The sequence below is a fragment of the Lolium rigidum genome, chromosome 7, assembly GCF_022539505.1.
Source record: "Lolium rigidum isolate FL_2022 chromosome 7, APGP_CSIRO_Lrig_0.1, whole genome shotgun sequence".
Lineage (NCBI taxonomy): Eukaryota > Viridiplantae > Streptophyta > Magnoliopsida > Poales > Poaceae > Lolium > Lolium rigidum.
In genome coordinates, this window is record NC_061514.1 from 100,137,154 (window position 1) to 100,153,090 (window position 15,937).

The window sequence follows — 15,937 nt, forward strand, 5'->3', positions numbered from 1 at the left end:
ATACACCCTATAAATATGGTGCTAATAGTGTGATATATTTTTAATAGCGCTTTAAAAAACCCAACCAACAGTAAAAAAATCCAACAAAAATAAAAGGATGTAGTCCAAAAGTGAAAGAACAATACATACATAACCACAAAATAGTTCTCAAATTTTCTAGAAACCTAACATCAACATCCCACAAACAACAACGTACCATAAATTACTTATCAAGAACCATGAGCATTAGTGATGTAATCTTTCGATTCAAAAGAGGAATCGATAGGTTGTAGTTCATCACCACCACAAATACAAATGTGGTGCAAAGAACTCCATTGATGAACACTTCATATAGTATCCAAGCTACAGGTGGCGTTGCTATGGATTATGATGTTCCTTTTTTTCCAACCAGTCTTTGCCTATTTTAGTGTTTGTTTGATCCGATTTTAACTACTCTTATGCCTATTTTTGTACAACTGATTATATAAGACAAATGCATCACAACACATAGCAAGGTGATTTAATTTTCAAAATCACACAACCCATGTACTCCCAAGTGCCGAGTTTTAGTTTAATTTACTCTAAATTTAAAGTAAAACTCTAAGAAGTCGTTTGGAACCCAGGCTTTCATTTCGTTTGTAGCATTTTGAAATGAATATATGTATTCATTTCATTTACATTGTAATTCCAGAAATGAACACTTGTTTGGTTACCACAGGAATTGCAAATGACAGCAGAATTCAATATTGAATTTGTAAATGGCTTCCATAGAGAAACGCAAATGACAGGTCTCAGCTCGGAATTGTGTTTACCCATGGCGTCATTTTGCTGGATTTCCTAAACGAAATGACGGCCCAATTCTGTGGCAACCAAACGGCCCACCTATAGAATTCCAAAATGAATTCCAGGATTCCAGGCCCAAATGATGAATACCAAACGACCTCTAACATTTTTTGTGGACTATAGGGCGTAGGAAGAATTATGAAGATTCCAATCATATACTTAGTCTTGAAATATCCTTCAGAAGTCGTTTGGTATCCATCATTTGGGTCTGGAATTCTGGAATTCATTTTGAAATTCCATAGGTGGGCTGTTTGGCTGCCACGGAATTGGGTCATCATTTCATTTAGGAAATCCAGCAAAATGACTCCATGGGTAAACACGATTCCGAGCTGAGACCTGTCATTTGCGTTTCTCTATGAAAGCCATTTACAAATTCAATATTGAATTATGTTGTCATTTACAATTCATGTGGCAATCAAACAAGTGTCCATTTCTGGAATTACAATATAAATGAAATGAATACATGTATTCATTTCAAAATGCTACAAACAAAATGAAAGTCGGGCTTTCAAATGACTTCTCAAATCAATTAAAGAGGCTCTCATGTTGAGACGTTGCAACTGATATTGCTATAATTAATCACCATTACTTGACAATAAAATCACAACCTTTTGTTTCTATAAATTTTTTGAGCAACGGTCCACCTCTTTATTTATATCGTTACATCCTACTCATTATGTTCTGTTTTAATTTACATTCTAGGGAAAATCAGATAAATTAGTACTACATTTATTAGTACTATTTAAATAGGTAAACAACCAATCTAAGCTACATTAAAAATATTGACATTCAATAGATAAAGGAGGACCGCTTTGTATTATGTGTTCTTGTTGACTAAAATCTAGAATGTAGAGTATTTCAGAACAAATTTCGGCCTAAAATGTAGAGTATTTCAGTACAGAGGGAGTAGTTCACACACACCTTAATTAAGTGGAATCCGAAACTACATATACATGCCCATGGCAAGATATCACAGAACTCTTGGCTAGATTATGTGCGTTGATGTTTGAGGCTCTTCCTTCATGCACAACCTGCATGTCTTGGAACATCCCAACTCTTGCCTTTACTTCTCTCACCACATGATCATACCGGCTCAGCCCCTCATTTGAAGTCCTGGAACCCCGGCCCTCCAAAATAATTCGGCATCGTCATGTCCTCCTATGAAACCCAACAATTATTTCATTCCCCTATTTACTGCCCCACAAAAAATGCCACAGTAGGCTATTGAGGTCCTGGCATAAACCCCGTGTATCTAGACAGTAAAAGCATATAGATACATTTAAATTTTGATAAATATATCATCTTAAGTTTAAATCTTGTGTTGTAGTTAATTCCCTTTGTCTTAAGTGATCTATTAGAGAGCTTCCCTATGAACACCCGAAGGGTAAGGTGCACTAGTTCGGCGAAGAGATAGTGAAATACAAGTAATATTTTTTTGATAATGAGAAATACAAGTAATATGGATGATTATGTAATTGCAATCTTAAATAAAAATGGTAGCAAGCAAACATGTAGCAGAACTGGTTGTAAACGGTGTTTCAATGCTTGGAAACAAGGCCTAGGGATCATACTTTCACTAGTGGACACTCTCAACAATGATGTCATAATTGAATACATAGATATTATCACTTCACTATGCTACTCTGAACCACTCTCCGGTTTGATAACAAACACAAATTCACTGCGTAGGACTGCATAAGCATTCCTTAAAGTTCGCATTCCTAATCTATGGACAACTCACGCTATCACTTTGAGCATACAAAGATGGTACTAACTACACACAACAATTCATAAGTATTTCTGTAAATTAAGCTTAAGAAACAAACACGGTGTGCACAATGTCACCTTCCCACACCGTTGGACAAGGTGTCCCCGGAGATCACATAATAAAACCACTTGGGTAGCACAATAGTTGAAGAATAACATATACTTATTCAACTAGATTACAAAGCTCATGATCACATAAAGATCATACATGGAGAGATAGATAGACCACATAGCTACCGGTAAAGCCCTTGGCCTCGGGGGAGAACTACTCACTCCTCATAATGGGAGTCAGCAACGGCGATGAAGATGGTGGTGGAGTCGATGGATATGGCTCCGGGGCAATTCCCCGTCCCGGCAGGGTGTCGGAACAGAGATTTATGTCCCCCGGATCTTGTCTTCAGCGGCAGCGGAGCTACAGAACTTTTTGTGGATGGAGGCTGATTGATTTCGGGTTCACATGTCGGGAGGCTTCTTATAGGCGGAAGGGAGAGGTCGGTGGAGGCTAGGGGGCTCCAGACCACCCCTAGGCGTGGCTAGGGCCTGGGCCGCGACTAGGCCTGGTCTGGCCGCCCTATGGCGCTTCCTCATGCCCCCTCTGGACTTCGTCTTCGTTACGGAAAAATTAGATCTTCGGCTTTTGTTTTGTCCAATTCCGAGAATATTTCCTGTACAAATTTTCAGAAATACAAAACAGCATAAATAGGGAACTGGTTGTAGTCATAACATGGTATAAACATGTGCCAAGTCAACCCAATAAAACATCAAAGGATAATACCACAATATATTATGCTTTTTATGATGGAAACAAATCATGATTCTTTTAATGGCACATTATGCACTCTCAGCTATTTGACACAAGTCATGCTACAACAATAAGTACTAAGCATATAATAAGAATAACATCCAATATGACATGCCAAAGTGTAAGGGTACATTGCCCCTATGTGTGGTTTTGGTAATTAATGACAACCCCTATGGACTAATGTTTTCATTGAGTTTATATGAAGGAATATTCCATAGGTACTTCTTGTATTCCATGTGTTGGATTCAAGTATGGATGCCATGAAGATAAAGATACACCTTGTGTATTGGCATCAAGATCATCGATTTAAAGATACATATGTGATATGATCAAGAAGATGAAATGAAGATGGAGTTCTTATGTGGAACTCAATATTAGCCATGCTTTATCTTAAGTGAGTATGAGAAGATACAAGGTTGAGTTGGGCAAGTTCAAGATGAGCATCTTGAGTGGATCACATGCTTGAAGCTTGTCGTCCATTTGGTGATAATGGACATGTGAAGATGTGCATCAATGGAGCTTTCCCATCATAGTGTATGGGGGAGCATTTGTGAGTCTTCACGAAGCAACATTGATCAAGTGAGGCATTCCGGCTTGAGTGAAGCTTGAAGAGTTATCATCGAGATCAAGCGGGATGCGCAAGGCAAAGGTATGGCCTTTCTAGGTTTTCCTTTTACCGGTCTCAAGGTGGATGTTGGGAGACCGGATTATAGGATAGATAGCCGCACTATTAAGAGGGGCTTTCGGTTGAGTAACCTGATCACATCGTCTTAGGGAGCTCAATCCTTTGCATACTTTGCATATCCTTATTGCTTCTTGGTGTTTCTCTGTGTGAGGTTCTGGAGCTTGTTGCTAGCTTTACAACAAGCCCAAGTTCATCGAAAACGGAATCCGCATGCATCTTCTATTGCGTTTTCGAGTTTGGACGTCTTCACCGTTTCTTGACGGTGGGAGACTCCCTCTCTAAAATCATCTAAAATGTTCTGTGAGGAGTCTCCATATTTCCAACAAAATTGGTTTCATGTCAATCGGGGTCCGGACACAAAAGTTATCACAGTTTTTGTATAACATGTTTTCCTGCTCACCCGGTCAGGGACCCGGTCGGACCGGCCCATGCGCCGGCCGGTTCCGGTCTGCCGCCCGGTTGACCGGGCGCACAGCCGGGCGCCAACCGGCCTTTGCGCTGATGCCTACCGGAAGGATTACTGCGCGACACTTCGACGTTCCGGTCTCGGTCCGGTCTGCCGCCAGGTTTGGACCGGCTGGTCCGGTCTGTGGCCCGGTCTGACCGGGCCCTGGACCGGACGGCCCGGCCCCAGGCCCGGTTGACCGGCCTCCTCGATGGTTGAATCAGCCCAACTTTTCCCCAACGGTTATATTTGCTCTTGGGCTATAAATAGCCCTTCTTCCACCTTGGGCAGAGTTAGTTCTTCCCATTCTCTCTCCTCCATTATTGCATTTGAAGAACTTGCTCTCTCTCTTGTCTCCCCCCATGATTCTTGCTCATTCTTTAGGGATCTAAGAGAGGAGATCTAGATCTACACTTCCACCATCCATTTCTCCTCTAAGTGAGGGGAACTCTTGGGATCTAGATCTTGGAGTCTTTTGTTGATTTTCCCCATTGTTCTTCCTCTCCAATCTCATCCTAGCATTCGTTGCTTTGGTGGGATTTGAGTGTGAAGGACTTGAACACCTCTAGTGTTCTTGCTTTGCATCATTGCATAGTGTTGAGCTCTCCACCACGATTAGTTCGAGTGAGAGACCATGAGCTTGTTACTCTTGGAGGGAGACCTCCTAGTTGGCTTGGTTTGTGCTCCGGTGATCTCTTCAAGAAGATTGTGAAGAGGCCCGGGCTTCTCCTTCGTGGAGCTTGTGAAGTGGTTGTGGAGCTTGCTATCTCCGGAGCGGAGGAAAAGCTAACCATAAGGAAAGGACCATTATCCTTCATGGGTGTGGTTCGGAGAATAAGGTGAGCCTTCGTGGCGTGGAGAATCCTTCGTGGGACCTCCACTCCTCCAAACGTGACGTACCTTCTTGCAAAGGAAGGGAACACGGGAATACATCCTCGTCTCCGCGTGCCTCGGTTATTTCTATACCCGAGCTCTCTTTCCTTGTGATAGCCATCGTGCTTGAAGTACATATATCTTGCTATCACTTGTGCTACATATATCTTGTGCCTATCTTGCTTAGCTCTAGTTGCTATTGTTACACTTAGTTGAGCTTAGCATATTTAGGGTTTGTGCTTGTAAACTAAACATTAGTTTAATTCCGCATTCTTACAAGACAAATCCGCAAGAGTTTTTAATTGCCTATTCACCCCCCCCTCTAGGCGACATCTCGATCTTTCACAAAGTCTATACCACAGTCTAGACAAGCTTTCTTTTACATCACTATAAACATGAAACATTTTACTTGTGTCCAACACCAATCAACTTATTTGACACAACTCTCATAGATAGCAATCAATAAATACCAGAGAGATAATCATACATAAATAAACAAAATTAACAAGTTCTGAACAAAATATGAGTGGAAAACCAAGAGCTAAATGCAGTACTAGCAAACTAGAACACTTGCAGAACAATAAGAGTGAAAACTAGAGTGTTCTATGCAATTAAAATGGAGTGTGTCTCTCTCCCACACAAGAATATTAGGATCCAACCATATGCTACTGAATGGATCGTAGTGAACAAGAGGGGGGTGAATGGTCGCTAAACAATTTTTATGCCTTTTTCAATTTTAGTGTGATGCGGAAGTAAAGGTGGTGACTTTGGTGATAGGGGTGTTCCTAGTATGATCCTATCTAGTGCAACAAGGAAAGGAACTGAACAAGCTAGTAAAGAGAGGGAGCGAAACAACCGGGGACGCGGAGACGAGACGAGGTTTATTTTCCGCAGTTCCTCCCACAAAAGGGAGTACATATGCATTGAGGAGGTGCTAACCACGAAGGCTAGATGGCCACGAAGGCCTCACCTTGTTCCTCGAGAAAGCCCCACGAAGGAGCTTCCCCTTCTCCACTAAGTAGTCGGTCGAGGCGGCGATTCCTTCACAAGGTTGGGGCGAGCTCCACAAACACTAGAGGCTCCCAACACCCTATGGGGCTAGCACAACTCCAAGCTAGCCTCCATAGGAGTACTTCCTCCAAGATCCCACCATAGGAACCCTAACTCCAAGATCCACTAAGGACTAGATGATATTGGTGAAATATCTCTTGGTAGAACTATAGATCAGGGTCTCCTCCACCACTCCTCAAAGTTTGGGCAAGATTGGTTGGTTAGGTAGGGAGATCCTAAAGGTTTGAGCTTAGCAACAATGGAGGAGGGAGAGAGAGAAGAGATGAAAACGAGCTGGAGAAGAAGGGGCCCTTTTATAGGCTCCCCCAAATCCAACCGTTATGTGCAGATTCCGCACGACCGGTACTACCGCTTGGGCAAGCGGTAGTACCGCTCTGGATTTGAATTCTGCCCACAGATCTGCCACGTGGGCTCGAAGCAGTAGTACCGCTGCCGTTACCGCTGAGGTACCGGCAGGGCCTCTGCGAGCCCTGGACTCCACCCGGTACCAGAGCGGTACCAGGGCGGAAGTTTCGTATCTCATAGTTACGGTACCAAAGCGGTACCTTGACGGAACTACCGCTCGAGAGTGGTACTTCCGGTCGAGGTACCGTCGAGGTACCATAACATGTATTGTGGGCATATCGTCATGCAGGTCCAGAGCGTTACCACTGACTGGTACCAATAGGGTACCGGTACTACCGCTCTTTGTACCGGTAGTACCGGTCAGGCAGATTCTGCTTTTTCCTCTTTCCCTCTCCAACCACGTCACCTCGCGACACACACACAAAACCAGAAAATCTATAAGCTACGCTTGAGTCTTCCGATCCTGATGCGTTCAGCGAGGGCACCGTACACCTGCAAATCTATCAAAGACAAACTATGCACACGGTGAAATTCATTGAAGTGTTGTTATCAAACATACAAAACACGAGATATAGATCTTGCTCTTTCAATCTCTCCCTTTTTGGTGTTTGATGACAACACAAGAATTTGCAACATAGCATAAGATATTATGACAAGGTTCTAGATTTGCAAAAGCTAGACGGAGCTCCCCTTATATGTGTGCATAGTTAGAATATGCATTTGAATCAAATACACACATCCTACAGACATAACTCCCCCTAGATTCTACAAACCAAGCACATATGCAACAAGGATATTTGGCATGTCCATATAGCATATGCACACTATGGAGGCAACATATGGTAATACAAGGAGTTTTGGGTGAATGAATCATACATTTGCCTTGAGAAAACCCAAACTTCCAATAATAATGCCTCCATAGAAATGGTGTAGCCACAATAGATGAATACCGAATACCAATATAGGCTACCACGAATAGGTCTTATTACAAACCGGGATATCCGCGAATATAGTAGCAAAGTAGCAAGCATACGAATAAAGTTTCTCAAATAGCGAGGATAAAAAGCGATGCCGAGGCCGAAAAGACCAAAATGAAGCACCGAGCCCTTGGCATCCCCATGCAAATACCCGTCCTAATAAGTAACTTCTCCCCTTTGGCATCGGAACACCAAAAAGGGAGAGGAAGCATGCTAGCGCCCCAAGGATATCACTCGTCATCCTCGTCTTCCTCCTCCTCGTCCTCCTCGTCGCCCTCATCTTCATCATCTCCATACATGTGCTCGTCCTTGATACGTCTCCGACGTATCGATAATTTCTTATGTTCCATGCCACATTATTGATGTTATCTACATGTTTTATGCACACTTTATGTCATATTCGTGCATTTTCTGGAACTAACCTATTAACAAGATGCCGAAGTGCCGGTTGCTTGTTTTCTGCTGTTTTTGGTTTCAGAAATCCTAGTAACGAAATATTCTCGGAATCGGACGAAATCAACGCCCGAGGTTCCTATTTTGCCCGGAAGCATCCAGAACACCCGAGAGCCGCCGGAGGAAGCCACGGGGGCCCCACACTACGCCCGGCGCGGCCAGAGGGGGGCCGCGCCGCCCTATGGTGTGGTGGCCCCAGGCCCCCTCCGAGGCTGCCCTTCCGCCTATTTAAAGCCTCCGTCGCGAAAACCCTATGACGTTCGACGAAACCCACAGAAACCTTCCAGAGCCGCCGCCATCGCGACGCCAAGATCTGGGGGACAGGAGTCTCTATTCCGGCACGCCGCCGGAACGGGGAAGTGCCCCCGGAAGGCTTCTCCATCGACACCGCTGCCATCTCCACCGCCATCTTCATCACCGCTGCTGCTCCCATGAGGAGGGAGTAGTTCTCCATCGAGGCTCGGGGCTGTACCGGTAGCTATGTGGTTCATCTCTCTCCTATGTACTTCAATACAATAATCTCATGAGCTGCCTTACATGATTGAGATTCATATGATGATACTTGTAATCTAGATGTCGTTATGCTAGTCAAGTGAATTTTACTCATGTGATCTCCGGAGACTCCTTGTCCCACGTGTGTAAAGGTGACAGTGTGTGCACCGTGTGGGTCTCTTAGGCTATATTTCACAGAATACTTATTCACTGTTATGAATGGCATAGTGAAGTGCTTATTTATATCTCTTTATGATTGCAATGTATTTTGTATCACAATTTATCTATGTGCTACTCTAGTAATGTTATTAAAGTAGTTTTATTCCTCCTGCACGGTGTAATGGTGACAGTGTGTGCATCCGTGTTAGTACTTGGTTTATGCTATGATTATGATCTCTTGTAGATTATGAAGTTAACTATTGCTATGATAGTATTGATGTGTATTATTCCTCCTACATAGCATGAAGGTGACAGTGTGCATGCTATGCTAGTACTTGGTTTAGTCGAATTGATCTTTCATGCACTCTAAGGTTATTTAAATATGAACATTGAATTGTGGAGCTTGTTAACTCCGGCATTGAGGGTTCGTGTAATCCTACGCAATGTGTTCATCATCCAACAAGAGTGTAGAGTATGCATTTATCCGTTCCGTTATGTGATCAATGTTGAGAGTGTCCACTAGTGAAAGTGTAATCCCTAGGCCTTGTTCCTAAATACTGCTATCACTTGCTTGTTTACTTGTTTCTACTGCGTTACTACTGCTGCAATACTACAACCATCAACTACACGCCAGCAAGCTATTTTCTGGCACCATTGCTACTGCTCATATATATTCATACCACCTGTATTTCACTATCTCTTCGCCGAACTAGTGCACCTATTAGGTGTGTTGGGGACACAAGAGACTTCTTGCTTTGTGGTTGCGGGGTTGCATGAGAGGGATATCTTTGACCTCTTCCTCCCTGAGTTCGATAAACCTTGGGTGATCCACTTAAGGGAAAACTTGCTGCTCGTTCTACAAACCTCTGCTCTTGGAGGCCCAACACTGTCTACAGGAAAAGGAGGGGGCGTAGACATCAAGCTATTTTCTGGCGCCGTTGCCGGGGAGGAAAGGTAAAAGGTACTCACATTCCGGACCTCGGCTACCAAGCTATTTTCCACCGTTGTAAGTACTCGAAGCTATTTCCTTTAGATCCTGCAATTGCATCTTTTTGTTTCTTGTTTACACTAGTTTGGCATAATGGACAACAATGAGCTTTTTATTCTATTTCCTGAGTTAAGACATGGATGGTTTGATCCGAAAATTAAAAAACCTATGGAACATGTTAGCATGAATACTTTGAACACCATTGTTGCTAATAATATGGAAAATTCTAAGCTTGGGGAAGCTGGTTTGCATGATATTTTTAGTCCCCCAAGCATTGAGGAGGAAATTTACTTTGATGATACTTTGCCTCCTATTTATGATGATTATAATGATAGTAGTCTTTTGTTACCGCCTGTTATGGAGGATGAATTTGATTATGATTACAATATGCCTCCTATATTTGATGATGATAATAATAATGATAGCTACTTTGTTGAATTTGCTCCCACTACAACTAATAAAATTAATTATGCTTATGTGGGTAGTAATAATTTTATGCATGAGACTTATGATAAGAATGCCTTATGTGATAGTTATATTGTTGAGTTTGCTCATGATGCTACTGAAAGTTATTATGAGAGAGGAAAATATGGTTGTAGAAATTTTCATGTTACTAAAATACCTCTCTATGTGCTGAAATTTTTGAAGCTACACTTGTTTTATCTTCCTATGCTTGTCACTTTGCTCTTCATGAACTTGTTCATTTACAAGATTCCTATGCATAGGAAGCATGTTAGACTTAAATGTGTTTTGAATTTGCCTCTTGATGCTCTCTTTTGCCTCAAATACTATTTCTTGCGAGTGCATCATTAAAACTCGCTGAGCCCATCTTAATGGCTATAAAGAAAGAACTTCTTGGGAGATAACCCATGTGTTATTTTGCTACAGTACTTTGTTTTATATTTGTGTCTTGGAAGTTGTTTACTACTGTAGCAACCTCTCCTTATCTTAGTTTTGTGTTTTGTTATGCCAAGTGAAGCCTCTAATCGAAGGTTGATACTAGATTTGGATTTCTGCGCAGAAACAGATTTCTATCTGTCACGAATCTGGGCTGTTTTCTCTGTAGAAAAATCAGAAAAATATGCCAATTTACATGCGTGTTCCTCAGATATGTATGCAACTTTCATTAGTTTTGAGTTTTCTGATCCGAGCAGTGGAAGTATTTATTAAAAATTCGTCTTTACGGACTGTTCTGTTTTGACGGATTCTGCCTTTTATTTCGCATTGCTTCTTTCGCTGTGTTGGGTGGATTTGTTTGTTCCATTACCTTCCAGTAGCTTTGAGCAATGTCCAGAAGTATTAAGAATGATTGTGTCACCTCTGAACATGTGAGTTTTTGATTATGTACTAACCCCTCTAATGAAGTTTATGAGAAGTTTGGTGTGAAGGAAGTTTTCAAGGGTCAAGAGAGGAGGATGATATACTATGATCAAGGAGAGTGAAAAGTCTAAGCTTGGGGATGCCCCGGTGGTTCACCCCTACATATATCAAGAAGACTCAAGCGTCTAAGCTTGGGGATGCCCAAGGCATCCCCTTCTTCATCGACAACATTATCAGGTTCCTCCCCTGAAACTATATTTTTATTCGGTCACATCTTATGTGCTTTACTTGGAGCGTCGGTTTGTTTTTGTTTTTTATTTTTGTTTGAATAAATGCTTGTGCGGGAGAGAGACACGCTCCGCTGGTTCATATGAACACATGTGTTCTTAGCTTTTAATTTTCATGGCGAAGTTTCTTCTTCGTTAATTTGTTATATGGTTGGAATTGGAAAATGATACATGTAGTAATTGCTATAATGTCTTGGGTAATGTGATACTTGGCAATTGTTGTGCTCATGTTTAAGCTCTTGCATCATATGCTTTGCACCCATTAATGAAGAAATACATAGAGCATGCTAAAATTTGGTTTGCATATTTGGTCTCTCTAAAGTCTAGATAATTTCTAGTATTGAGTTTGAACAACAAGGAAGACGGTGTAGAGTCTTATAGTGTTTTCAATATGTCTTTTATGTGAGTTTTGCTGCACCGGTTCATCCTTGTGTTTGTTTCAAATAAGCCTTGCTATCCTAAGCCTTGTATCGAGAGGGATTACCTCTCATGCATCCAAAATACTTGAGCCAACCACTATGCCATTTGTGTCCACCATACCTACATACTACATGGTATTTTTCCGCCATTCCAAAGTAAATTGCTTGAGTGCTACCTTTAAAATTCCATCATTCACCTTTGCAATATATAGCTCATGGGACAAATAGCTTAAAAACTATTGTGGTATTGAATATGTACTTATGCACTTTATCTCTTATTAAGTTGCTTGTTGTGCGATAACCATGTTCACTGGGGACGCCATCAACTACTCTTTGTTGAATTTCATGTGAGTTGCTATGCATGTTCGTCTTGTCTGAAGTAAGAGCGATCTACCACCTTATGATTAAGCATGCATATTGTTAGAGAAGAACATTGGGCCGCTAACTAAAGCCATGATCCATGGTGGAAGTTTCAGTTTTGGACATACATCCTCAATCTCATATGAGAAAATTATTAATTGTTGTTACATGCTTATGCATAAAAGAGGAGTCCATTATCCGTTGTCTATGTTGTCCCGGTATGGATGTCTAAGTTGAGAATAATCAATAGCGAGAAATCCAATGCGAGCTTTCTCCTTAGACCTTTGTACAGAGCGGCATAGAGGTACCCCTTTGTGACACTTGGTTAAAACATGTGCATTGTGATGATCCGGTAGTCCAAGCTAATTAGGACAAGGTGCGGGCACTATTAGTATACTATGCATGAGGCTTGCAACTTGTAAGATATAATTTACATGATACATATGCTTTATTACTACCGTTGACAAAATTGTTTCATGTTTTCAAAATCAAAGCTCTAGCACAAATATAGCAATCGATGCTTTTCCTCTATGGAGGACCATTCTTTTACTTTCATTGTTGAGTCGAGTTCACCTATTTCTCTCCACCTCAAGAAGCAAACACTTGTGTGAACTCGTGCATTGATTCCTACATACTTGCATATTGCACTTATTATATTACTCTATGTTGACAATATCCATGAGATATACATGTTATAAGTTGAAAGCAACCGCTGAAACTTAATCTTCCTTTGTGTTGCTTCAATACCTTTACTTTGAATTATTGCTTTATGAGTTAACTCTTATGCAAGACTTATTGATGCTTGTCTTGAAGTACTATTCATGAAAAGTCTTTGCTATATGATTCACTTGTTTACTCATGTCATATACATTGTTTTGATCGCTGCATTCACTACATATGCTTTACAAATAGTATGATCAAGGTTATGATGGCATGTCACTCCAGAAATTATCTTTGTTATCGTTTTACCTGCTCGGGACGAGCAGAACTAAGCTTGGGGATGCTGATACGTCTCCGATCTATCGATAATTTCTTATGTTCCATGCCACATTATTGATGTTATCTACATGTTTTATGCACACTTTATGTCATATTCGTGCATTTTCTGGAACTAACCTATTAACAAGATGCCGAAGTGCCGATTCGTTGTTTTCTCGCTGTTTTTGGTTTCAGAAATCCTAGTAACGAAATATTCTCGGAATCGGACGAAATCAACGCCCAGGTTCCTATTTTGCCCGGAAGCATCCAGAACACCCGAGAGCCGCCAGAGGGAAGCCCTGGGGGCCCCACACTACACCCTGGCGCGGCCAGAGGGGGGGCCACGCCGCCCTATGGTGTGGTGGCCCCAGGCCCCCTCCGAGGCTGCCCTTCCGCCTATTTAAATCCTCCGTCGCGAAAACCCTATGACGTTCGACGAAACCCACAGAAACCTTCCAGAGCCACCGCCATCGCGACGCCAAGATCTGGGGGACAGGAGTCTCTGTTCCGGCACGCCGCCGGAACGGGGAAGTGCCCCCGGAAGGCTTCTCCATCGACACCGCTGCCATCTCCACCGCCATCTTCATCACCGCTTCTGCTCCCATGAGGAGGGAGTAGTTCTCCATCGAGGCTCGGGGTCAGTATCGGTAGCTATGTGGTTCATCTCTCTCCTATGTACTTCAATACAATAATCTCATGAGCTGCCTTACATGATTGAGATTCATATGATGATACTTGTAATCTAGATGTCGTTATGCTAGTCAAGTGAATTTTACTCATGTGATCTCCGGAGACTCCTTGTCCCACGTGTGTAAAGGTGACGAGTGTGTGCACCGTGTGGGTCTCTTAGGCTATATTTCACGAGAATACTTATTCACCGTTATGAATGGCATAGTGAAGTGCTTATTTATATCTCTTTATGATTGCAATGTATTTTGTATCACAATTTATCTATGTGCTACTCTAGTAATGTTATTAAAGTAGTTTTATTCCTCCTGCACGGTGTAATGGTGACAGTGTGTGCATCCGTGTTAGTACTTGGTTTATGCTATGATTATGATCTCTTGTAGATTATGAAGTTAACTATTGCTATGATAGTATTGATGTGTATTATTCCTCCTACATAGCATGAAGGTGACAGTGTGCATGCTATGCTAGTACTTGGTTTAGTCAAATTGATCTTTCATGCACTCTAAGGTTATTTAAATATGAACATTGAATTGTGGAGCTTGTTAACTCCGGCATTGAGGGTTCGTGTAATCCTACGCAATGTGTTCATCATCCAACAAGAGTGTAGAGTATGCATTTATCGGTTCTGTTATGTGATCAATGTTGAGAGTGTCCACTAGTGAAAGTGTAATCCCTAGGCCTTGTTCCTAAATATCGCTATCGCTGCTTGTTTACTTGTTTTATTGCGTTACTACTCGCTGCAATACTACAACCATCAACTACACGCCAGACAAGCTATTTTACGGCACCGTTGCTACTGCTCATATATATTCATACCACCTGTATTTCACTATCTCTTCGCCGAACTAGTGCACCTATTAGGTGTGTTGGGGACACAAGAGACTTCTTGCTTTGTGGTTGTAGGGTTGCATGAGAGGGATATCTTTGACCTCTTCCTCCCTGAGTTCGATAAACCTTGGGTGATCCACTTAAGGGAAAACTTGCTGCTGTTCTACAAACCTCTGCTCTTGGAGGCCCAACACTGTCTACAGGAAAAGGAGGGGGCGTAGACATCAGTCCTCCTCCTCCTCCTCCTCCTCATCTTCGTCTTCATCTTCAGCTTGGCCCTTGCCATGAGGTGGTGGAGAGGGACGCACGATGCGCTCGGGAATGGAGTCCTCGGAGCTCGACCATGTGTGCTTGGACTTCCACTCTCCGGGAGGGGTGATGTTGTTCTTGGAGCCATCAGAGATGGGGAGACCCAAGTGAACCATCATAGCCTTTTGGCGTTGATGAATCTTCTTGTTGTCGACGTGGGCCTTGTACATCTTGTCTTGTAGGTCTTCCTTGAAGCAAAAAGACTTCTTGAGGCGAGCGGTGAGCTTGGAGAAGAGGCCTTTGGTCTTGACGTAGTTGGGCACAAATTCGGAGTCATCGCTATCGGCCTCCTCCTCCTCCTTGTCCTTGGGAGCATTCTTGCCATACCTTGGTGAAGAGTGATTCTTGACGGTGAGGCTCTGCTCACGGTGGAGGGTGATTGATGAGCATTGATCGAGGAGGTCTCCATGGTTAGATCGCTACCACTTGAGGCAAATGAGCCTCATGATGTATGGTTCATATTGGGGAAGCTTGCGGAGGAAGGCACAATCTTGCATCTCATGTCATATGTAGTCCATGACGTCCAATTGCTTGCCTCGGCCCTTGTTCGCTTGAGTACGCACAAGGAGGATGACAAGGAAACCATGCACTTCATCGTGGTCGGTGTGCTTGGGTTTGATGGTGTTGCGGTAGATGCGGTTCATGATGTCATATGTTGGAAGGAGGTCATAGGCACTACCGCAAAGTGCACGCCCGGGGAGGTAGAGCTTAATCATCTTGTCCTTGCTCATTGGCTTTTGTTGGAGATGAATCCGGAAGAAGTTGATATCATTGTCGGGGAGACGATAACCAATGCCATTTGCAAACTCCTCCCATGTGTCCTCCATCACATGCTCCTTGGTCATCCACTTGAGAGAGAGGACGCCA